General features: G+C 48.8%; 1 non-coding gene across 1 annotated transcript; it reads left to right on the forward strand.

Annotated features, from left to right (window-relative positions):
- The first annotated feature begins 14,533 nt into the window (after window positions 1–14,533).
- On the forward strand, window positions 14,534–14,640 carry LOC120244333. Its single transcript, XR_005531537.1, has one exon. It is a non-coding gene; the product is annotated as a U6 spliceosomal RNA (small nuclear RNA).
- The last annotated feature ends 8,407 nt before the right edge of the window (window positions 14,641–23,047 follow it).

Raw genomic sequence — 23,047 nt, forward strand, 5'->3', positions numbered from 1 at the left:
GAGCAGCCCAATAGAGAGTGCACTTGGCTAGGTCCCTATGACTGGTGAGCAGGAACTCTGGAAATTTCTTACTTCTGTGTGCTCCACTGGGATGCAAAAAACTTTTAATGTCTTCCACTCTTGAGTAGATGGCATCAGAGTCCAGCCTTCACAATGGGATGTCTTGGGCTTGGGGGCCCTTTCTATAACATATGGGCCTGTCATGATCTCAGCTCGCTCAGCCATCCAGCCTCACCACACTTGCTCTGTATGACCTGCCTGGACCCCAGCAACATAGACCCACCACCACCACCCCCAAGCCCACCATGTTGTCATGGTCTGGTGCCTCTGCTCATGCTGTGCATGTTTCCTCGTCTTTGCTTTCCCCTGCCATGCCAGTGAAGCCTTACTCCTTCAAGCCTCATCTTTATTTTTTTTAATTTAATTTTCTTTATTTTGAGAGAGAGAAAGAAAACACGAATGGAGGGACAGGAAGAGAGAGAGAATCCCGAGCAGTCTCCACACTGTCAACGTGGAGCCTGACATGGGGGTCAAACCCACGAACCATGAGATCGTGACCTGAGCTGGAATCAAGACTCAGATGCTTAACCAACTGAGCCACCCAGGTGCCCCAAGACTCATTTTTAAAAAGAAAAAAAAAAAAAACAACTATACTCACGTTTATAATAGTAATACTCGCTATAGCTAAATGGTGCAAACATTGACACATGCCCTTCCAAGGACGAATGGATAAACAAAATGTAGGGGGACCTGGGGGTCTCAGTTGATTGAGTGTCTGACTTTGGCTCAGGTCATGATCTCGCAGTTTGTGGATTCGAGCTCAGCGTCGGGCTCTGTGCTGACAGCTCAGAGCCTGGAGCCTACTTTGGATTCTGTGTCTCCCTTTCTCTCTGTACCTCTCCCCTCAAAAATAAATAAACACTTAAAAATATTCATTAAAAAATAAACTTAACAAAATGTGGTACATACATACACTGGAATATTATTCTGCCTTAAAAAGGAAGAAAATTCTGACATCTGCTGCAACATGGATGAACATTGAAGACATTATGCGAAGTGAAATAAGCCAGATGTTAAAGGCAAGTACTGTATGGTCCCATGTGCGTGGGGTCCCTAGAGCAGTCAAATCCACAGAGTCAGAAGGGAGAGTGGTTGCCAGACACCGGGAAGGAGGAGGGAATGATGAGTTATGGTTCCATGGGTACAATGTAGGAAGATGAAAAAGTTCTGCAGATTGATTGCATAACAATGTGAACATACTTAACAATACTGAACTTTATACTCAGAAATGTTTAAAAGGGTAATTTTTAAGTTATTTGTATTTTACCATATGAAAAAAGAAAAAAGCCCATCCTCTGGCCAGTGCTCCTTGAGTCCCCACATGGGTGACCCACTTTCACTCAAATCCGCCCAATGTCCTCTGGACACACGTCCACTGATGTACGGGTACTGTTGCCATGAAATTATTTTCTGGGGTGCTTCCTTCAGCAAATGAGGGACCCTTTAAGAAAAGGATGGCCTGATTCCTTTGGTCTCTGTAGCCATAGACCCTATGCAGTTGGCCACACATGGCCAGGGCTCAGCAAGTGTTTGCTGATCAATTAGGACCCTAAGTAGGATGTTACGATGATGAGTCAAGTCTTCCCAGCTCTTGGATGTGATCATAGGTCCATGAGACTCAACCTGATGCCTCTACAACTGACAAGTCATTTATAAAGACTTGGCTTGACAGATTGAACACTTTCCCCTTGAAAAATGGAGATGAATAAGAAAATATTGAGCATCCTGAAGCAATTGGATGATTTACAGAGACATTAACAAGAGCTGAGCCCTGCCTAGCTCGACTTTGCTTTGTTGTCATCTAACGCACCTCCGTGGCCTTCCTCCCCTTATCGGGCTCTGCAATCCACAAGCCTATAAATATTGCAGGAGCATATGACCAGGGGTGTCAGAGATGTCAGCTGCGGTGATAAAAGTGTCTATTGAAGAAGCTTACGGGTGCATCCTGGTGAAGGATGGACTGGAGACAGGCCATAGCGAATGTTAATTACAGGGATGGGCTTGGGATCCCGGCACAAATGCAGCCTTGGAGGGCAGGAAGAAGGAGGCGGCTGAGCGTCCGCCAGGCCAGGGGCTGTCCCTGGGTCATTCCTCCTCCTCCTGATCAGTCTGCTGCTCTCGGAGCCCAGTATTGAGATGTTATTGGGTGTTGACACGGGCCCCAGGATGTTTTCACAGTTCCCCAGTCCTTAGGCTGCCTGCACCCCGTCCGAAGGCTAGGGATGTGAGGAGGAACCAGCTGGATGGGTCAGGTGCACTCCCAGGGGTGAGGAGTAAACCCAGAGATTTGAGAGGAGAAGGCGGGAACTGGGTAAAGGGGTTGGAACTGATTGGACTTGAGTATCTCAGAGCCAAGGTTACCCAGAGGGTCCAGCACGATTCATACAAGACCTCTGGGGAATAAGGCTTTGAAGGGAGTCTGAACGCAAACAGCAGTACCCGCACACAACTCAACGGCTTCGCTGATACCAATAACAGTAACAACTTACATTGGCTAAACACCTGCTCATGTCAAGCCCTGTGCTATGCGTTTTTCAATGGACTATCTCACTTAATCCTCCGCTAACTCCATATAGTACATTCCACTACCTCCACTTCCCGGAGGCCCTGAGAGGTCAAATGACCTGCACAGGTAGGGACAAACATGGGAAGGCTGGACAGGAACCATCTTAAATCAAGATAAAAGAGCTGCAACCCGGAGGCTGGGTCACTGCGAAAACACATGCTGGGGAAGTGCCAGCGACTGTAGGCAGATGGTCAGAAGCTGGGACTGAAATACCATCCAGGTGCCAAGCACTTGTGTTAATGAGAGGGTAGATTGATATTTCGATAAAGGGGCTGTAGAGAAAGCGGGAGCAAGATGGACTGGCTGCTGCTACCTTGGACAGTGAGTTCCGGGCAGTGAGACTGCCTGGTTGCCCCGTGTGATGCCCGAGTGACACAGTGTGTGGCTGTCCCAGTGGGGAAGGCAGGCTCCTGCCCCCGGGGGTTCACTCACACACACTCCAGCAAGACCTTGGTGGGAATCCCGACCTGGCGGTTCCTCAATGTCCATATCCTCAGAGAAAAGGAGAAGGCAGTCCCTTGGCAAGAATCCTCGACCCGCCCCTTCTTCACAATCTGTAATGAAATCTGCCTGAAATTACAGACTTAATTTTTCATGATCGCTCAGTAGAACCTGCAGTGAAAAAGACCAAGCGCATTCCCCAGCAGATACTGGGGGAAATACGCTCCCTCCGATTATTCTAGCAGTGGGCATGTGCCACGTGAGTGAAGCCCACCTTGTGTTTCCCACTCAGCATACGTATATTTAGTGGAGCCACTTGCACCAGGCCCGGTGCTGGGCTCTGGGGGTTACACTGTCCAATAAGATGTGAGCTCCACCTTCCAGGTGTGCACAGTTTCAAGGCAGTAACAGGTCAGCTGGGCTGCAAGGTCACACAAACCCCCTGATGGGAAGTGATAGGAATGCACATGGGGCTCTATCAGAGCCCAGTGGGGAGGTGCCACTTGGTCTGGATGCACCTGGAAGCCGACCTTGAGGCTGGGATTGGAAGGCAAGGAGCTCCTTGGGAGGTGTGAAGTGTGCAGGTAGGAGAGTGGGGAACAGGCAGGTAGGGGAGGGAAAGCACTAGTGCGTGCTTTCTCCAGCCACCCCAGCTCCTCCCCCACCCTGATGAAGGTGCTTCGTGGTGCTGGGGAAGTGGGAGCCAATGCAGAATGCCCGCCTCCGAGCTATCCCAGGAGGAGGGGGCAGCTGGGGCATTTAGGCATCCTCTCCCAAGGGCTTTCACTGGCTGGCACTTCTGACCTGCCACACAGGTGACGGACAGCCGCACTGGCAAGCAGAACCCCTCGGGGGCTGCCGGGGAAGAGCATGCTGGCCCTGGGACTTAGCCAGGCTGCGCTGGAGCCGTAAAGTTGAGGGGACATGGCTGGGACACTCATAGTGCCCATCCAAGATCGCGCACCTCCCCATGGCTATTTATAAGGGCTTTGCTTTGCCTTTCACCGTAAAACATAAACCCATCCAGAGGGGCCTGGGTGGCTCAGTCGGCTGAGCATCTGACTCTTGATTCTGGCTCAGTCATGATCTCACAGTTTGTGGATTCGAGCCCAAAGTCAGGCTCTGCGCTGACAGCATGAAGCCTGCTTGGGATTCTGTCTCCCTCTCTCTCTGCCCCTCCCCTGCTCACGCTCTGATTCTCTCTCAAATAAGTAAACATACATACATACATACATACATGCATGCATCATAAACCCACCCATAGACAAAGGCCACTCCTCCACCTCTGGGTATGCAATCACATAACATTGCCACACCTGTGCCCTGCATCGGACCAGGAGGCTACAATTTGTAATTTCCTCAGAGGACTGTGCTGTGAGATCGATCATCAGCTGTTTTACAGAGAAGGAAACGGAGACTCAGGCCGCTGCCTGTGGGCTGTGGGAGTTGTACACAGCACAGCCGGGGGGTGCTATTCGTGCAGACTTCTGTATGAATGGAGCCTTCTAGAGTTGAGCAGTGTGCAGCCTGTGCAACATATTCAGAAGCCCTATCTGAGAAAGGTTAAGCTACTTGCCAAGCATCCCACTACTAGGAATAGGCGGCGTGGAGCCCTCACATGTCTGTTCCAAAGCCCCAGCCCCTAGTCCCTGTCACTTTCCCTCCACAGCTTGGGGAGGGCACCTCCTAAACACCTCACAACAGGGGGAGGCTCCTAAAGAACATCTTAACTCCTTCGTTCCTCATTCCTTGGGATGCTGCTGAGTCAGCCAGCCTCAGGGCCTGGAGAATTTGAGCACGTCAACAAGAAACCGGACCCAGCCAAGGGGTGGCCTGGATCAAAAGGCAAAAAAGGAAAGAAACAGAAGCAAGGAACTAGGGAGGGGACCAGGCAGCGTCAGCTGAGCTCTTTAGAAGCAACGAAGAGGCTTCAAGAGGCAAGTGGACAGGGGCACCCGGGGGGCTCAGTCAGTTAAGCGTCTGACTTCGGCTCAGGTCATGATCTCACTGTGAGTTCAAGCCCCACATCAGGCTCTGAGCCTAGAGCCTGCTCAGATTCTGCATCTCCCTCTCTCCCCTACCCTCTCCTGCTCATGCCCTGTCTCTCTCTCTCAAAAATAAATTAGCATTAAAAATTAAAAAAAAAAAAGAGGCAAGTGGACAGAGGAAGGAAGGAGGGAGTTCAGGCTAAGGACTCGGGGCCCCGCTGACACCAGGGGTGTCTGTGACCCAGCTCCCAGGGCTCATTCCTCCTGAGGGGCCGGTGCCCGCGTGGGTGCTGTGGTAGGAGGCTTCACCGCCAGCTGCTCATGAGGACCATCTTCCAGATGAATGGCAGGGGTCCCAGGACACAATCTGACCAACACGCTTCCCTCCCCTTTGTAACCTGCCGTAAACTTCCCAAGCGACCGGCTTCCTAACCCTCGTCAGCTGGGAGCGTGCTGCTCTGGAAGGAGCTGGATGATGTGCTGCGGAGACAAGTCACGGAGGCTCTGAAGCAGAACCCTGCCAGAGAGTGTGCCCACCTAGGAGAGGGTCACCCAGGTAGGAGAGGGTCACCCAGCTAGGAGAGGGTCGCCCAGGTAGGAGAGGGTCGCCCACCTAGGAGAGGGTCACCCAGCTAGGAGAGGGTCACCCAGCTAGGAGAGGGTCACCCAGCTAGGAGAGGGTCACCCAGCTAGGAGAGGGTCACCCAGCTAGGAGAGGGTCACCCAGCTAGGAGAGGGTCGCACTCCAGGCTGTAGATGTTGTGGTATATTCCTGAAGGCTCCACCTTCAACCATCCAACCCTGCGTCTGAGCCCACGGCCACCACCCCTTCCTGCTCACACTGCCCCTGGCTTCTAGGATGCCACCTTCTGGGGGAGGGGTGCCGGGAGCCGCACTGGCCTCTCTGGATGGCGGTCACAGCAAGGAAACGGCAGCGTTTGCAGCTCCTGCCGTGAGAAACAAAAACTGGTATCTCTTCTGCTACTACTGGCTCATGTTGGAAATGAGGCTGCGGGTATTGACCAGGCCTCACAATATTCCATATCAGACCCATATTCCGAACACAGATACCACATAAGGAAAAGCATATTCCTGCCTTTACAAAAGAGATTTTAGATGAAAGCTCTGTGGGTGATTGTCAAAAGCCTCTTCCTATGGGCCTTGCGTATCAAAGACAATTGAGCCTGGCCCTGAGACAAAGAGCCTAATTTAGAGTTTAGGAACAAACAGGGGTAGAACTTAACACTTACAGCTTCTTCTAACTGGTGATGTATGGCAGTCCCTTCCCCACGGACTACCTTCTCCAAACATCCTCCCTTACAGGTGGCTGGGATGAGGATAGAAAAGAGAAGCTAACACATAACCCGAAAGCAAAAGGCTAACACCTTTAGGGCCCCTGTGGTGTTCACACATTCAGCATCAAATAGGTTTCCACAAACTAACCAGTTCAAAAACATTCATCCTCTCAAGAGCCAAACAGAATAATTCCTAGCCTAACTATTTACGACTTAACATATATATGTCATCCTATTTTTCATTAAGAACATCCTGTTATTTCATTAATTGTAAAATTCAACATCAAAATGATTGAGGTAATTCACAAAAAGCTTCCCATTGTAAAAATTCCTTTTTCTGATCTCATGTTGTTCTTGAACCTTTAAATAAAGACACCAAAACCGACAGGGCAGAGATGCCTGCCTGGTGATCAGAAAGGATCTCGGGGCTCTCTCACTCTCTCTCTCGCCGACACCGTCCATCCTTCAGGGACCCCTGGACCTGACGGAGCCGGCCTCCGACAGAGGGGTCCCTCCCAACTCAGTGAGAGCCCCCCTGCTCTGGACCCCCGCCCCCGGTTACAGTGTGGGCTGGGCGCCTGTACCCCCTCTGCTCCATCACTTTCTCCCCTGTCAGCCTGCAGACCTGCACTTGAAATAAATGTCTATGTTCTCTCTCCTATTCCTGACCTCGCTCCCAACAGGCCCTGCGACCCCAGCAGAGCTGTTTCAAGGTCATGGAGAGGGCCGCATTGCCACGCCAATGGGTTCTCCTTTATTCCATTACCGGCTTCTCAGTCACCTTCACGGCCCGCTGCTCCTTCCTGCTGAAACACCACCCTCTTCTGCCCTCCAGGACCCCACTCTTTCTGGGGTGTCTTCCTGATCTTTCAGGTACCCCTTCCCAGCTCCCTCTGCTCCCCTTACCCTACCTCCTCCCACTCTTCCCCTAGCTGACCGCATAGCCGGGGCTGCTCTGGGCGCCTTCCCTTCTCTCTGCGATTCCCCCCAGGTGAGGGCATCTTGTCTCCTGGCTCTAAGTGCTGTGCGCCCGACGCCCCCGGTCCGTGTCTCCTGCCCTTGTCAACTCCAGGAATGTCCAGAGCCCTAGAGCCGGCCGCCTAACGACACGGCCCCTTGGATGGTAGGAATTATCTCACACTTAACAGGGCAGACAGAATTTGTTTTTTCCTTCCCTTCTAGGCTTCCCTTCCTGCATCCCCTCTATCTCTAGGACCCGGCCCACCTCACCCAGATTTTCAAGCCAAAAAGTCTAGGAGTCCTCATGGGAGTCCCCTCTGTTACTCACTCCCCACGTGCAGCCCGTTACCGGGTCCTGCTGCACCCCTGTTCCCAGCACAGACCAAGACACCTGATCCCCAGAGATCTTCAGCAACTCCTAGTGGGTCTTCCTGCCTGGACTCTTGGACTGCCTTAAATCTTGGCAGATTTTAAAAAAAAAAAACAAAAACGCAAAAAAAAAAAACCCCAACCCACTAGATTTGTTGCTAGTCTCAGCCTAAACACGCAAGGCTTGCCACCATGTTTACAAGAAAACCCATCCCCCACCTGCTCCACCCTCCACTGACCACACTTCGCCAGCCACACGGCATTGCCTGTTCCCTAAACACACCAAGCCCACCCTTCCCGCTGGCTCTTGCCCCCCCACCCAGTTCCTCCCCTCAGAAGGTGCACCCCCATGTAGGCATCAGGGGGACCCATCTTAAAGATCTTGCAGTCTCTGTTACCTCTCCCTGGTGTTATTTTCCACAGGGCCCGGAACCCATCTGCTTGTTTTCTTGTTTCCGTGCATTTGTTCGTGGTCTGTCTCCACGAACAAAGCGGAACCGGGCTGTGAAGTCTTTTTCAAAACTGGGCATCCCCAAGAAGCGTCCTGAGAACTGAGCGTCCTATAGAAACAATGAGGTTACTGTTCTTCAAATCCCCGAAGACCAACAACAAATGAAATTCATGCCCAGAAGTCCAGACAAACAAGGACGCTTCTTTCCAATTCCTCCTCTAAATCAATCTCATCACTGCAATTAGCACATTTTACATTAGAGTCAACTTGAGCCTGATGGTAAACCAATGACGCCAGGAACAACAGAGAAGAAATGGGCAAATTGTACAATCCTCAGGCTCAGAACTTCAAAGGAATGTTACTTCTACATTCACCCTTGACTCTTGGAGCTGGCCTCTCGGTGCTGTGCAGTGAGTAATAGCTTTATAATCCTGCCACGGATCAACCGCCGGTGTTCTTTTTCGCCGGGATTTGGATTCTGATCAGTCATATCTCTATAATTATATGTCAGGATTATATTTCAGGAAAGGAACCTGTTTGAAGCCAAAAGTATAGATCTTAAGTTTAGACATTTAAAAAATGCACCCACACAAGAAAGGTTTTGTGAGCCTCTGTCAGATAAAAATCTAGAAGCCAGAGCAGCTCACAGCTGGGCCAAGTCAAAACTTAATGCTGTCATTGCTCAAATGGGCAAATTGTTTTTTGTAATGGTTATTTATTTATTATTTTTGAGAGAGAGAGAGAGAGAGAGAGAGCGCACAAGCAGAAGAGGGGCAGAAAGAAAGAGCGAGAGAGAGAATCTCAAGCAGGCTCCATGCTGTCAGCACAAAGCCCAACGCTGGGCTCAAACTCCTGAACCGTGAGATCAGGACCTGACCTGAAATCTAGAGTTGGACCATCAGTTAGACTGAGCCCCCCAGGTACCCCAAATGGGCAAATTCTTTAGATGTTGTTCCGTGAAAGGGAGGTATATGCAAAAAGATCTCAGAAGACCAAAAGAGCCGTGTGACTGAAAGAAAAGGCCAAGAAGTCCAGCTTGATAAGAGACGGTTTATGAAGGGGACACACGGACCACAGAGGGTGTTGCGGACATGTCAAAACAGTAAATCTCCATGACCCCACCTTGTGTGAGACCTGCCTTTATGGCCAGAGGCTGGCGAGTACAGGCTCTTAGTCATATCTCCAGAGCAGATGGAGGACATCAGGCCCAAGGGTGTACTTAAGGGTGTGGTTAGACAAAAAGACGGGGGTGGGGGACGAGTGGAGTCCGGGCTCAAGAAGGTTTCAGGTCACAGAGCAGTCATCACGGCTGATTTGTCCCAGGTGGCCCCAGCCTTGTTCATGCAGATGTGAACGGAAGGCAGCATCCCAAGGAAAGAAAGCCTGGGCTCGTGAAGTGAAATATGCAGGGATCTTTCCTCCCAGAGGTGAGTCTTGCCCTTTGGCGCAGTTCGCACTCACAGACCCCAGATGACATATTGTTACAGACTTTCACCTTAACATTCTGATTCTAAAATCTGAATGTATTTTATAACACGTGGGGGCTTAAAACCTGAGGAAGATAGCATTATTCATGTTATATTAAGTTCTAATAGTCAACCTCTCAATATCACTGTCTTCTAGATGTTGGTTCTGTGAAGTAAAGATGAGGGGTGAACGGAGCCCCCCTTCCGGGCCCTCCCCGTGTGAGTCCTGCCTGAGGACCCGTCACTACCGAGGGTGTTTTCTGTGCCACAGTGGGAGATCTTTGGAGACCATCTCAGCTCTTTTGAGGTCTCTTGTCTCATCTCCCATCTGTGCTATGGAGACTCCTACCCTTCCCTGCCCGGGGTCACCTGCTGAGACTCTACCTCACTGCCCAGACTCCTCTTCCTCCAGGCAGGCATCTTGGGTCCAGCCTTGCCCCCAGCAGCCCCTGCCTCTGTTCTAAAGGACAAACAGAGTCACAATGATACTCACTCAACACGGAGGGGTGCGTCCAGGGGAAGTCGTTAGCGTGGAATTCCGAATCCTCCATGATGGTCACCTTTCCCACTTGACCTTTATACTTCCACCTTCCCATTTCATGGTCCCCCACCCTTCCAGCTCACCCCACGCTCCACCTCTGCTAGATCCCAGGTGGCTTCGGGATCAAGCGGCTTCATTCACATTCACGTGTCCTCTTCTTGAGGGGTGGTTCCTCCCTGTCCAGCTCCATTTTTACTTATCCCCCAACATGTAGTGCCACCTCTGCTGGTGAGCCTTCGGGTCCTCAGACTTGGCTCCTGGCCTCTCCTTGGTGTGCCCACCATCCCCGGTGCATGCAGTGTGTTCCCAACAAACCATTTACTGGTCCACCGGCCCCACTTGACTGTGATCTCCTGGAGGGCAGGGTCAGGGTGCTTTTAGGAGCACCTGCGTAGTTCAGTTGGTTAAGTGTCTGACTCTTGATTTCGGCTTAGGTCATGATCTCAAAGTTCTTGAGATCGAGCCCCACATGGGACTCTGTGCTAACGGTGCCAAGCCTACTTGGGATTCTCCCTTTCTGCCCCTCACCCCCACATATGCGCACGCTTATGCGCTCTCTCGCTCTCTCAAAAAGGATGCTTTCTGTCACATAGCAGTCATTTAGTAACTGTTAATTGAATGAATGTTGAATAGATGAGTGGACTGAATGGATGGACAGGGCCTGTTCTTTTAGTTTTCATCCAAAGCTTTTTAAAAATGACAGTGCCTGTCTGTCCCCTGGGTCAAGAGGAACCAGAAGAGAAGCCAGTGTCCCAGCCTGCAGCAGAACATTAGAAGGAAGGTAGATTAGCTCGTAGGAACCATAACCGGGGTGGCCACATGAATCGAAGGGAGAAACTGTCCCTCCCATGTAAACATGGGAGGCTCTAACCCGGGTTTCCGCGAGGTGGATGATTTTCCTACTATGGACATTTGCTCAAAGGCACCATGAACAGAAACAAACAAAAGGACTGGAAAAGGAATTTGAGAACCAAGACTTAAAGAAATCTGGTATTTAAAAATAGTAACTGAAGGAGCACCTGGGTGGCTCAATTGTTAGGCGTCCGACTATTGATCTCAGCTGGGGTCTTGATCTCAGGGTTGTAAGTTCAAGCCCCGCGTTGGGCTCTCCACTGGGCATGAAGCCTACTTAAATGATAATAATCATAATAATACTTGAATTAAAGAAGGGGGCCCAGGTAACTAAACACTGTGTTCCCTCAACACACGACTGCTGAGGAGACATACAGAGACACTGCAGTGCAGTTCCCTTGGGCAGACGTCCACCTCTGGGAGATGGGGGGCGTGGGTCTCCCTCCGGAGGAGTGATGGGAGGGCTCTCCATCCATCTAGTTTGCCTTCGTGCTGTCCTGTGGATCAACAAATCACTGCCGTCTCGAAGTTCCTGCTGCACTGGCAAGGACAGGCCCCAACTATCACCTAGGAGGCCACCGCATGTGCCCACTGTACTTGCAGGGGCGCGAGCCACATATGTTCTGGGGGAGCTCCCCACGCGCTGGGTGCAGGACATCAACCTTGGAGGTCCAGAAACGGAATCCAGGGTTGATCAGACCTAAGAACAAAATTCACATTAACAAAATTTCCAAGAAGCGAATGTATAGATTGGAGCAATGTAAGAAATAAAACGCTGAGTGGCCTTTATAGATCTGTGCATGCTCTCCTTAAAGGGAAACATGCAAGGGAAGCCCCAATGTCAAGTGAAGGGCACTGGGGAACACAGAGTCCAGCGAAGGTTGCTGGTTTGGTGACTCTAAGCCTATGGCCAGGGGACTCTGCCAACCAATGCCCCTGTCTCCACTGTAAGGTGGGGTCTCACCTATCCATCAGAAACTTGTATTTGAATGGACATTTTTTTTTTCCTTTCTGCCTGGATCTCTTCTGGCCCCTCTCCCTTTCTCAAAACAGACATAGGAGATTAGGTTTAAGACTTTTGGAAATAATTCCCATATGAGTTGATGTCATAGTTTAGAGTCCCCAAAAGCAGACACCATGACAAAGACTTGAGTGAGGATAGTTTTTTGGAAGGTGATCCCAGGAAGCGTAAGGGAGGATGTATGAGGAAAGGAAGGGAGAAAAGTCAATGAAGGTTCCTCAACCATGAGGAAGCTCCTTGGTGCCCAGTAGAGTCCATCTGAGATGGCGGGTGGAACATGCTCACTAGAGCATGTACCCATCAGTTCCCCTCTCCATTGGGTGAAGTTTAACCCTGGAAGCATTTACTATTTACTGCACCTCCAAGCTATGCCTGTGGGTGCCCATGCAAGTTTCAAGTGCCAAAGAAAGCTTTCAAACAGAGGAAAAGAGAAACCAGAATCCAAGGTAGGGAGTTGTCAGGCGCTGGGAATCCTCTGCAGGTGCCTGTGAATTCACACTTGCCCATGAAAGAGGTCTCAGATCCCTTGGGCCACACAGTCACAATCAGTTAAATTGCTCCACAAATGGCTAATTGTCTGAGGGTTGATTCTTTTTTATTCCCCTCGAGGAGTAATCTCCCAATAACCTTTGTTCAGTCAGTGCCCTGGGCTTCCAGTCCCACAGCGTTCATCCCAGGAACTGAAGCTGGAGACTAAAAATGACACTCCATGAAAAGACTGTTCTTTTTTTTCCCTAATGTTTTCATTTACTATGAACCGTAAATGATTCATAACTTGATTTTCCACACTTGTCACAGAACATGAATTTTCAGTTCATTTTCCAGATTAATTTTTAGGGGCACCCGGGTAGCTCAGTTGGTTAAGCGACCGACTTGATTTTGGCTCAGGTCAACATCTCCCAGTCCTGAGATTGAGCCCCACATCAGGCTCTGTGCTGGGCACGGAGCCTGCTTAAGATTCTCTATCTCCCACTGCCTCTCTCCCATTCGCATGTGATGTACATACTCTCTCTCAAAAATATAAAAAAGATTAATTGTTAAAGTTAAACCAACCCCTGCAAAAGTAATGATATTTAAAATCATCTTTCAGTTAATTTCTGTTGTACTACAGAGATTAACAGACCAACACAAGATTTAAGATTTTGTCTTTTTACTCAATTAATATCTTAGAATTAAATATTTATTATGGATACTGAGAAAACTTAAAAAGTATTAATTGTGCCTAAATCATAATCAAGTCAAAAATTTGCAAATTAAGATGTAATACTAAAACACTAATCATTCCCTTCAGCTCATGATGTAATTACAAAGACAGCCAACCTCCTATTTATCTAGAGTATTTATTCAACCACATTATAAACCATTAATTTTTGGGGAAAGTTCCGTTGCCAAACACTTGGCTTATGATTAAGTACCTAGAGCATGATCTTTGTTTTCCCTCCGACTGTGATAACAAATGGCAGTGACAACATTTCTGAGATCTGCTATTTCTAGCTGAAGTGTCGCAATGAAAGAAGTGGACCACAACTGAAAGCCATCAAAAAGCAAAGGTATAGGGGTATCCTGAGAACAGGACTTGAAACCAGAGTAGTTTTGCCCCTTCCAACAGCTAGCGATTGCAAGGGGTCCCGGGGGAGAAGGTCAGAAGGGGCTGTAGCAGCTCAGGACCTGTGAACTCTTGAAATGGCTCTGCTGCTGCTTGCTTCTACAACACAGCTTGCTTTTAGAACAGGGCACGCACAGAAGAGAAACCTCAGGAGATGATTCAACATTGACCAGGACAGGTAGAGACAAAGTAAGAGAAGACCCAGACCACAGTGGGGAAGGGGGCTGGATCCAAGACAGTTTGCTCAGAGAGCAACGTGAGAAACAAGCCCACTGATCCAATCAAAGGAAGGACTCCGAGGCTCTGAGCTCAGTGAAGCAAGGCTTTAATCAACATTCTTACAAAAGCGGCAATCGGCAGGCACACTCGGAGCAGTTACAGCAGACACTTTATCTCCTAGAATGTAAGTCCCTCCCCTGGTCCCTCATTGGCTGAGTGCTATAAAGGTTGTAGCCTTACCCGGAAGTCGCCTATGCCCATATAAGGCAAAAAGTAGTCTGATTGGAACAAAAATACATTCCTTGAGGTGACACAGACGCTCCAGGTCTTTGGCACATGCTCATTGCAAAGCTCACAAAGAATAAGTCTGCAAAAGGGAGAGGGGAAGAGGAACCAGGAAGTGAAGTGTCTAAAGGTTTGGGACTCCATTGTGGCGGGGAGGGTGGGGGGCAGGGAGCGTCGGACGTTGTGCGTATTTCCAATAGGTTGTAAACCTACTGTTAACTAGACAGCACAGCTTTTATTTAGTATTTCTGAAAATGAATCATCACACTTCTCACAGCAGGGTGCTGTATGTTTTAACAATACACAAAAACAACAGAGTGGGGAGCTCTATGGAGCTTAGAAAAGCTTTTCTCAACATTGCTTTAATTGGAAAGTTTAGGAAAACTAATTCAACTTAAAAACAAGTGGCACACATGCTCATTTCAGCAGCACATATACTAAAAGTGGAATGATACAGAGAAGATTAGCATTGCCTCTGTGCAGAGAAGACACTCAAATCTGTGGTGCATGCCATGAAAGAAAAGAGTTAACAGACAAATGTTGAGGTCAAATCCTATACAAAAAGACTGTAAGAAAAAGAGAGTAAGAAGCAGAATAAACATTCCTACAGACAATCAAAGCATGCCAGAAAGATGTGATAACATCAGAATTAACTGATGATCTCAAAAGAAGCTAAAATGATATAACATATGGGTAAAGAACATTTAGGGAAACTCAGAAATGGGATAACAGAATTCACAAAACAATTAGAAGTCAAAGGAAAGTTTATTTCAAAGTTAAGTCTAAATTATAAGGAACACAGTAGTGAATAGATGAAAATAATGCCTGAAAAGAAAGAGCTGATTAAAAAAAAATTTTTAATTAAAAAAGATTTTAAAAAAGGCTTGAGAAAAAATAACAAACATTGAAAATAGGCAAAGAAGATTAAACATTCAGATAAGAAGAGTTCATTAAGAAGATAAAGGAAGCAAGGGAAGAAAAATATTAAAAACATAATTCAACAAAAATTTCTGGAAATTAAAAAAAGGATATGAAAGTCCATACTGAAAGAGCATACTGCACACCTGAGACTGCTGACCTACAATAACCAACACCAAGATACTGTTTAGTAAAATTACTGAGTTTAAAAAAGAAAAACAAAAAATCTCAAATTTGGGCATGGAGAAAAAAGCACATGGGGCTTGTAAGGGGAAGAAAATTAGATCACCTTCAGACTTTTTAACTGGAATGCTTCCTGCCAGAAGAAAATGGAGCACATGTTTAAGAAACCCAAGGAAAGGGATGGTAAGCTGAGGATTTTATAGCCAGCTAAACTGACTCTCAAATATAAACACAAATTATTATGGACACACAAGCAATCAGGGAATAGTGTTCTCATGAGCTTTTCCTGAGGAATTTAATAGAGAATGAGCTTCCGGCCTCCAAATAGTCAGTCATCAGCATAAGGACAGGTAGTGAGCATGGAATATACCGTTACCTGTAGAACTAAGTGAGGAGGAAGAGCAGGTGGTCAGACAAAGTAATGAGGACGGGCTGTAACAACACAAAGACAACTGCTTTTTTTCTTTTTCCTTTATTATTATTATTTTTTATTTTGGGAAGTGGGGGCAGAGAGAGAGAGAGAAAGAGAAGGAAAGACTGTAAATCCCAGGCAGACTCCATGCTGTTAGCAGAGAGCTCAACTTGGGGCTTGGTCACACAAACTGTGAGATCATAACCTGAGCTAAAATCAAGAATCAGACGCTTAACCGACTGAGCCACCCAGGTGCCCCAAGACAACTGATTTTCTAAATGGAGGAGAAGAGAATGTGATGAACATGTGCTCAAAAAAATATTTTAAATATGTTTGTGGTAGTATTACTACTTTTATTCTGAGGCTGCTGTGTGTTCAATGTGGGACAAAACAAATGTGTGATTATGGGCTTTATTAATTCTATTATCCCTAGTGTCCTTGAGAACCAGGAATCTTGGTATCAAAGAAGGAATACATATAATAGAAAAGAACTATAGGAGAAGTTTTATCAAAGCTCTAGAGTTGTAAATTTGAATTGGAAATCAATATGAACTCGGGAAAATTTTTTTCACATGTATATAAATATACACATATGCATATATACATTATATGTACCTACACATATATATATTCAGTAGCTATAAACTTATAGTTACAAGATAAATAAGTACCAGGGATGAATCCTATGATGACTGTACTTACCGCTGCTACATGATATGTAGGAATGATGTTAAGGAAGTAAATCCTAAGAATTCTCATCACAAGGAGAAATTTTTTTTCATTTCTTTTTTTTAATGTTTATTTATTTTAGAAAGTGGGGAAGGGCAGCAAGAGAGGGAGAGAGAATCCCAAGCAGGCTCTGCAGTGTCAGCACAGAGCCTGATGCAGGGCTTGAACCCATGAACTGTGAGATCATGACCTGAGCTAAAATCAAGAGTTGGACGCTTAACCACCTGAGCCACCCAGGAGCTCCTTCGTTTTTCTGTTTTTGTTTTTTTATTGTGTCTGTATGAGATGATGGATGTTAACTAAGCTTATCGTGGTAATCAATCATAATATAGGCTAATCATACCTTTATTCTGTACACCTGCAACTCATACAGAGCTATATGTCAATTACATCTCAATAAAATTAGAAAAATATTTTACATAAAAAGACAAACACTAGAGGGGCACCTGGGTGGCTCAGTCAGTTGAGTGTCTGGCTTCGGCTAAGGTCATGATCCTAGGGCTTGTGGGTTTGAGCCCCACATCGGGCTCTATGCTGACAGCTCAGAGTCTGGAGCCTGCTTCAGATTCTGGATCTTCTTCTCTCTCCACCCTTCCCCTACTCATGCTCTGGCTCTCTTTCTCAAAAATAAATAAACGTTACAAATTTTTTAAAAAGAAAAAATTAAAATTGTTGCTTGTTGCATGTGTTAAATACACACTGCCGAAAAGGCTGGGATATAATAACTCCTCCAATAGCGTGAGTCCCTCTAGAGCTCAAGTGTCATCTAAAATAGTTTCTCACTGAAAGAAACTAGTGGCTTCTTAGAGAAGAGACCGACTCCAGACCTATCAAAGATGACCAGGGTCAAGTCATGTTGAAAGCACCCAGAAACCAACGTGAAATGCCTCCCTCAGACCAAAGTTAGGACAATGAGCTTCAATAACACTAACAACTGCCATTGAGTGAAAACCCCCCACCCCCAAGATGTTTAAACTTACAACTTCAGAGGTCATTACCAAAAAAGGATCGCATTTAGAAGGTGACAAAGAAAGGAATTGTTATCTTGAGTCCAGCTTTATCCTACCTCTTCTACATGAATCATCCCACTGGGGGAAACAGTAGATGAGTAGAAACAGTCTTTAAAATTGTATTCCAGCTCATAAATGAAAAATGAAATGGCGGAATTAGAATATCGCCACTTAGCAATCTTCAATAATTGAACGGATAAAGACACAAAGCATCAAAGCCTGCTAACATTACAAAGAAAGAGAGACAGCTAATTAAGTGCCTCCTATAGTCTGGCTGGCGGAAGGGACCTAACCTGAATCTGATCCAGCTGCAAATTTTCAGGAAATACAAGGACAAAGGAATATGTTAAACTATACATAAGTGTGCAATCAGCAAAGGAAAGACTGTGGGAAATTTTACAGGTCAAAAGTCCCTCAAAGGATGAAACTAAGAAAACAAAAGGATGGAAAAGGAACCCAGAGATTAAGAGAGACATGAAAGAGAAACATTTTTTTTTAAGTAAGCTCTACACCCAACATGGGGCTCCAACTCACGACCCCAAAATCAAGAGTTCCTTGCTCTACCTGCTGAGCTAGCCAAGTGCCCCAAAGATGCACTTAAACAAAATTTTTAAGTGCTTATTTATTTTGGAAAGAGAGAGAGAAAGTGGAGGAGAGGAAGAGAGAGAGGGAGACACAAATTCCAAAGCACACTCCAGGCTCCAAGCTATCAGCACAGAGCCTGATGTGGGGCTCACACCCATGAACCATGAGATCATGACCTGAGCTGAAGTTGGTTATTTAACCAACTAAACCACCCAGGCACCCCATAACATTTTTAAATATAAGACTACAGTTGTGGCATAACATCAGTATGTATCTGCTCTGTGCCCATTCCTGGCATAGAGCTCCTAAGAGTCTTGGACTCTCCTGAGTGCTAGGAGTGTATGGGGGGTGGTTGCCAGATTAGGGGGTAGGGATTTAGAGTGGCTTTTCTCATCTGCAGAATAGAGAAATTGCCCCACACATCTCCTGCTTTCAGTACAGGATTAAGTCATGTTTCTTCAGTAGAACAGACACGTTCACTTCTCTATTATCAGTTTGAGAGTAACCGAGAGACAGCCTGAGATTCTATAATTGCCTTAGAAAAGTACAGTAGAAGTAGTACTTTCTAAGTAGTACTTAGAAAAGTAAGTGCCTTGGGCACTTACAGCTACCTCTGTCCCTCTGAACTTGAGCTAGCCAAGGACTCCCTGCCTCAAACTAAGGAATAGACCTTGGCAGCTACCAGCATAGACTGCGTTCCCAGGATGTCTCAGCTCTGCCTAAGCCTCTCTCTCATGCCCTTAGACTGGAAACTTCCATTTGCACCTCCTTTCTATTCCCGAGTCCATCACTTAGCAAACACAGCCAGTCAGCACCAGGGCTTGAACCTGGACTCCATAACCCCACTGCAGAAGTCAAAAACTTCTGCGTGTGTTTCTGAAGGAAAGGGAATCAGCAGAAGGGTGTGGTAAAGGTTTCCCTGGTCCTTGGCATTTGTGCTGATCTCAACTCATCTAGGCAGACACCGGTGGTGCCTAGTCAGGTACCCTTACCTGCCAGGGGAGTCATTTCCCAGCTACTGTGAGTGTGGATGTGAACTTCAAATACGACATCTACAAAGAATTCTAGAAAGTTGAGGGGTGCCTGGGTGGCTTAGTCGGTTAAGCGTCCGACTTTCACTTAGGTCATGATCTCGCGGTTCCTGGGTTCGAGCCCCGCGTCGGGCTCTGTGCTGACTGCCAGCTCAGAGCCTGGAGCCTGTTTCAGTCTGTGACTCCCTCTCTCTCTGACCCTCCCCTGCTCACGCTGTCTTTCTCTCTCTCTCTCTCCTAGAAATAAATAAAACATTTAAAAAAATTAAAAAAAAGATTTCTAGAAAGTTGAACTATACCTTTAAGATGCCCCTCAAAAAGCCTGGGGAGCTGGGTTCTAGGAGCTCTCCGACAGCGGAAAACCCAAGATTCCTTCACTCCCAACGCCCCCCCCACCCCCAGCCTGCAGCACAAGCCCCGCTTGGCAGAGGTCCTCACAAATGATAATACGCATAATAAATATTTGTACTGCATTAGGTATACCATGTACACTAATATAGTCGATAAGTAGAAGATCATCCCGAACACTTAGTACTGTTAGGGCTCTGCCCTGGGCAGGGGGTGTATGTGGAGTTGACAGGGTAAGGCTGAACCATACCCCCTGCTGCTCCCCCACCGTCTCCGCCCCACCTTCCATCACCTCCCTCAAATCTCATGCTCCAGGCCTTTCGGATCGTAGCACCCGCAGGTGCATTCCCGCCTCAAGACCTTCGCACTAGCTGTCCCCCCAATTCTATCTACTCTGCCCCTGGATTTCTGCAAAGAAAAGAAAATAAAAAGAATTCAGGTCGTGGCTCAGGCGGCATCGTGTCCCAGAGGCTTTCCTGAAAGCCCGTCGCCTCCCTGGCTGGTTTGCTGGCTGGTTTCTGTGCCGCCCTCACAAACTCTAAGCCCCTTCAGAGCAGGAATCAGATCAGTTGCTCGAGTGTCCTGAACACGCAGAACACCACCTCACCCCCAGAGTGTTCAGGGGCCCAGACGTGGAGGGGGGTGCCTGGCCTTCAGTGTCCCTGTCACCGTGTCAGGGGCCACCACGCTGTCGAGGTCAGCGCCCCTCCCCGGGCAGGGCCCGCAGTAAGTCCCAGAGAGAGCGGCCTCACGCCCGCAGTTCCGCGCCCCTAAGCGCCTTCTCAGCCTGGAGGACCGCCCCTCTGTCCCTGGTCCCCCCTTTCCAGGACACTCGCCTCCTTTTTTCTTTAATGTTTATTTTTGAGAGAGGGAGAGAGAGAAAGCAAGGGTAGGAGAGAGAGAGAGAGAGAGAGAGAGAGAGAGAGAATCCAAAGCAGGCTCCAGGCTCTGAGCTGTCAGCAGAGAGCCTGACATGGAGCTCGAACTCACGAACTTCGAGATCATGACCCGAGCCAAGATAATGACCTAAGCCGAGCTTAGCTGACTAACCACCCAGGTGCCCCTGGCCTCTTCCTTTAAAAGAGAAAAAAGTTAACAAACTTTTTTTCTTTTTTTCTTTGAGACAGAGAGTGCGCCCGGGAGGGGCAGAGGGAAAGGAGACAGAATCCACGGCGGGTTTCAGGCTCTGAGCTGTTAGCACAGAGCCTGACGTGGGGCTCGAAGCCGTGAACACAAGATCATGATCTGAGCTGAAGCTTGATGCTCAACTGACGGGGCCACCCAGGTGCTCCCCACCCCCACCCCCTTTGACCTCTTTTTTTAACAGGTGTTTTAGGTCAGTTTCCCTGGACCTAAGCCGGAGATGAAAGGTCAGGGGCGCCGTGCAAGCGGGTGCTCTCAAAAAGTGGGGGGAGCGTGAAGCAGAGGACGGAGGGACACAGCAGGGAGACCAGCTCCAGCCTCATCCCAGGGGGCTTGGGCAGGAATTGTGCCAGAGCTGCCCCACGCAGAGGGGCGCCGGCAGCGTTTGGGGCCTCTGTGCTGGGTGTGGGTGGGGCTCCTGAGCTCCCACGAGGGCGGGAGGGGGGCAGCCAGCACGCAGCACCACTGCAGTTGGGTCATCTGCTTCCTGCCCCTCCCAGGCCCCTGGGCCCCGGGGGGGGGGGGGGGGGAACCAGGTGGAGAGGGCCTGAGCGCTGCCCCCTAATGGAGAAAGCGAGAGCACGCAGGGAGGAGCCCACATCTGTATCTCTGCCATCACTCGGTGGAAGTCAGGGCTCAGTGGTAGCAGGATCCTGGGGTAGGTGTTCCAGCTGCCGTCCTGCCCTCCCGCGGGCCACGCGGGGTCCGTGGCCGTGCCCAGCAGAGTGGCTCCCTAACTCCCACCTTATCACGCACACCACTCCCCGTTGAAAACTCTCCCTGGCTCCACCTGCTCATGAGACAGGACCCCAGGTCTCAGGCGGGCCCTGACGTCCTCGGGGTAAGCACGACCCCGCACGTCCCCACCCTGTGACCGTTCCTGCTGCGGCCTGACTGTCTGTGTCCCCCCCGAAATTTAAGTGTTAAATCCCAGGGCCCAACGTGACCATATTAGGAGATGGGGCCTTTAGGAGGTGATTAGAGGGAATAACGTGCCTACGAAGTGACCCCAGAGAGCTCTGCACCTCCCCCGCCTTGTGAGGACACAGCCAGGCGGTGCTGCGGGCCAGGACCATACAGGTCGGCCAACACCTTGATCTTGGGCTGCCGGCCTCCAGAACTTTGAGAAACAGTGTCTGCTGTTCATACGCCATTCCTTCTATGGTATTCTGTTATAGCAGGCCGAGTAGACTAGACAGTTCCGTTCGGGGCATCCTAGATTGTTTTGTAGCCAACATACACGTGCGTACTTGGCCCCCGCGGCTTCCCACTGCCCCAGAGCCCTCTGCCTCCCCCACGGGCAGATTCCTCTCTTCCTCCCACAGCTTCTCTCTTTCTAACTCATCTGTTACCTCCGCCACCCAATTCCTGCTGCAGGGGTGGCCCCTTCTGCTCCTGGAGACCCTTCCCCCGTCAGCCCCGCCTCCTCTGGGTGGGGAGCACCCAGTGGTGTCCCAGAGTGTGGAGCAGGAGGGGGTCTGAAGCGGCACATGAATGAACGCTTCTTTCTTAAGGTTAGGCTTTCATTTGTAGTTACTTTCTACTTATGGCAGATAATCTGGTTTTCTCTTCCAAAACATCTTACTTTTTTTTCTTACATTTTTTGATTAAAAAAATATTAAGGGGGTGCCTGGGGGGCTCAGGTGGCTAAGTGTCCCACTTCGGTTCAGGTCATGATCTCACGGTTTGTGAGTTTGAGCCCCGCGTCGGGCTCTGTGCTGACGGCTTGGAACCTGGAACTGCTTCGGATCCTGGGTTTTCCTCTCTCTCTGCTCCTCCCCCGCCTGCACTCTTGTCTTTCTGTATCTAAAAAACCCTTAATAAACATTAAAAATATATTCAGAAAATAATAGCACAAGTGGTGCTGACTGTGGACGGAGTCCTCAGGACGGCAGGAGAGGGTGTGATTTTAGAACCCATGGCCCCAGTTCTGTCCTCTCTTGACCCTGTTGCCTAGTCTGTCATCCTCCACACTGTGTGGTCCTGGGGAGGGGGGGCATCTCTCTGGGCCATCGCTGTGTCCCCAGGACCCGCCCTGAGTCTGGTAGACAGTGGGTACACTGTGTACACTTCCTGCCCTGCATGCTCCCAGACCCTCCACTGGGCTTAAGATACAGCTGGCTCGGCCCGCAAGCCACTTCCTCATTGTGGTCCTGGTCCTTGGGTGATGGCCAAAGATCCTTGGGTGTGGCTGTGGCATCTGGCAGTGGCTCTGTCTCAGAGGTTCTCCCCCTTCCACCCCCCTCTTCCGAATCCTGTCTCCAGGGGGCTCCGCACAGCGTGTCCCTGAGCCCAGGAGTGAAGAGTACTTGTTGCTGAATGTGTTTGCGGGCTTAGGCTTGTCTTCTGGGGAGACAGTCTGGGACGGGGCCTTCCGTGGCCCTGAGCTTCAGGTGTCTAGTGCAGGTTCAAGAAAAGGTTAATTGGGATTCGTCCTGTCCCCACTGTCACTCAGCTGCCCCCTTGCAAAGGCCAGATCAGTTGGCGCACAGGCACAGGCCAGGGACACGAGCTTGTATCACTCTGACAGCCCATGCTGTGTGTGACCCTTGCAGTACCCAGAAGGGA

This window comes from Hyaena hyaena, unplaced genomic scaffold, assembly GCF_003009895.1.
Source record: "Hyaena hyaena isolate Hyena2069 unplaced genomic scaffold, ASM300989v1 scaffold_380, whole genome shotgun sequence".
Classification (NCBI taxonomy): Eukaryota; Metazoa; Chordata; class Mammalia; order Carnivora; family Hyaenidae; genus Hyaena; species Hyaena hyaena.